This window comes from Tamandua tetradactyla, chromosome 15 (genome assembly GCF_023851605.1).
Source record: "Tamandua tetradactyla isolate mTamTet1 chromosome 15, mTamTet1.pri, whole genome shotgun sequence".
Lineage (NCBI taxonomy): Eukaryota > Metazoa > Chordata > Mammalia > Pilosa > Myrmecophagidae > Tamandua > Tamandua tetradactyla.
Genome location: NC_135341.1, coordinates 53,444,814 through 53,447,406, shown reverse-complemented (window position 1 = coordinate 53,447,406; position 2,593 = coordinate 53,444,814). Strand labels below are relative to the sequence as shown.

Genomic DNA, 2,593 nt, shown 5'->3' with positions numbered 1-2,593 from the left:
GAGAGATGATGCTTAAAAGTTCCCATCATTCATGAAAGTTAAAAGACATCTAATAGCAGCATGGAAGTAGTCAGCTGTGCAGAGTAGACCATCCTGGGTCAAATGTAGACCAACTGTATCCCAACAGAAGTCTCAATGCCCAGCTTCTCAGCTAGTCTGGGGAAACTGGGTAGGAGTTTGATCTTTATTGTTTTTGTTGCTTGTCCTATTGGCAGATACATTAAATATCACAACCTTAAGGGAAATCTGGGCAAGTATGAGGTCAGTATATGATTATTTATCTGGAGATATAGGTGTATGTTTGAAAAGGGGAGCGGGGTGGGAGTGGGGGGTCAGTTTGAGCAGCTGTATCATTTAGGAAGTCCCAGATGAGAACTGTGTTATCATGTGAATTACTGACAATCTGGAATTCATCAAACTGGAGTCAGAAAACTCTACTAGAATGCTCCACAAGGGTCCATAGACAGAGTGTCCCTGCAGGAGCGTGGGGGTCCCAAACAGCCACAAAATCCCACACTTTAATTTTTCCATCATAAGTCCCACTGACTATCCTCTTGTTATCAAATCGAATACAGTACATCAATTCCTCATGGTCTTCTAACACCTGTAAACATGCTCTGCAGTCTATATCCCATAATCTGATAGTGTTGTCAGATAAGCCACTCACTACCAGCCTATCTCTGTACTGCAAGCAGGCAGTGCCACGTTTGTGTCCTTTTAAAATCCTCACAAACTCACAAGTACTTGTATTTCATACCTTTATAGTTCTATCCCCAGATGCAGAAGTGGTATATTTGTCATCAAATATACAACACTGACAGCAGATCAGTATCTAATCAGCACCCTTTGGAGGGTAATGTCAGTTGGGGAGGCCATATCCCATACAACAATGGAATAGTCTTTGGAGCAGGTCATCATCATGCCATTATTGAAAGTGTAGAACTGCTTCACATAGTGAGTCAGTGTTTTTAGCATTTTACCTGTATTTACATCCCAAACTCTGGCTGTAGAATCCGATGATCCAGTTATGATCACCCTCTCCTCATACTGGAGGCACAGGACAAAACCCATGTGGTCCATGAGAATGTGCTTGCGTTCTAGTGTTCTTTTATCCCAGATCTTGGTCATGTTATCTTGAAGGCCACTGACTATCTTTGATCATCATGCTGTAAACAGTAAACTCCATTGCTTTTTTCACTTTGGCAGTGAATTCTCTGTAAACTATGCCTTCCACATCTCCAATTAGATTCTATTGTCTCGATATCTTGAATAATTTTAGGATAAAGTGCTCTATAAAAAGAGTTGGGAGGAGCAATAGCATCAGGAACTTTGTTTTTGAATAAGTACTGTCCCCACCCTCTTCACTCTGCTAGGCCTCTCCCCAAAGTATCTGTCCTGATCATTCTCGCGATGAGCTTCTTCCACAACATGCCATCAGGTGTCACTCGGTACCATTCCTTGAATACAAGTTCAGCAGCACATAGTGATTTGGCATCCAAGTATGACAGAATGTTCTCATCAATATGATCCAAATCCCAAACTGACAGAACAGTTATGAAATCCTCTGCAACATAGGTTTAAGATATGAGTTTATGTGTCCATGTTGGTAGTGACACATTTGGGATATAAGATGTTCCACAAATTCCGCTTTCTCAAACTCTGACCACTGTTTAAAATATTTGACACACAGTTTCTTTTCCTTCTCATAGCATACTGAGAGTTACCGTTGCTTGAGTGCAATAATACTGGAAGTTTTATTTTGGTAAAATATTGGCAAGTTTTATTTTGGCCACACAATTTTCAGTCTTCATAGCAGTGCTTGCTTGACAAATGATTTCCCAGTTTAAGCAGAATCTGGCACAGCTATTGTAAGTCTGACTAAGTGAATTCTGCTCTGGTATTATCTTCCTAGGGTGTTCACCATTATCATGGTCTTCTCTCTCTGAGGAATTCTGAAAAGCTGTAAATGCTCCAGTCCCTGGGTTATACAGCGACCACAATGAAGGCATGCTGTCCACCAGCCACAGAGACCTGGGCATAGAGGACTTTTCTCTTGGGCCTTATCCTGACACTGCGCCAGGAAGGCCCTGCCAGTGGCCCATGCAGCATCTCTTTTCCGAGGTTCCTCTGCTCTTCATTAACTGTCCCCATGACCCCTTTCCCCCCAAGTCCCCACATGCAGTCCGGAGCCCCTTCCCCATTTAAGCTCCCGCTGTCATCTTGGCCTCTCATCCACAAGATGACAGAGCTGTGCCCCGGGTCTGCTCTGCAACCCACTCAGGCCTCTCTGGAAGCTCCTGTCCTGGCCCTACAGCTGGCTCAGCAGCAATCTTAGGCTTGGAGTGCCTGGATTCCTTTCTCTGGATGGTGGGCAGCTTAGGCCCAAGTCCCAGTGATACCACCAGTGCCACTGCTTCCACTATTCCCGGGCCTGGCCGGTCTCCTCCTGAATTGGCTTTTGATGTCCATAACCTACAGGCTTTCTTTTTCAATTAAAAGCTTGATGATATTTATGTTTTCTAATTGCAAAACAATATTATATTTTAGTTGTAGGGAATAAGGAAAATAAAAAGTCATAATCTCAAATTTTGGT

The 2,593-nt window shown here is 43.2% G+C and overlaps 1 pseudogene; it reads right to left on the bottom strand.

The window, feature by feature from the left end:
* Positions 1 to 277: 277 nt before the first annotated feature.
* Positions 278 to 2,232, bottom strand: LOC143656823 (F-box/WD repeat-containing protein 1A pseudogene; annotated as a pseudogene).
* Between the last annotated feature and the right edge of the window lie 361 nt (positions 2,233 to 2,593).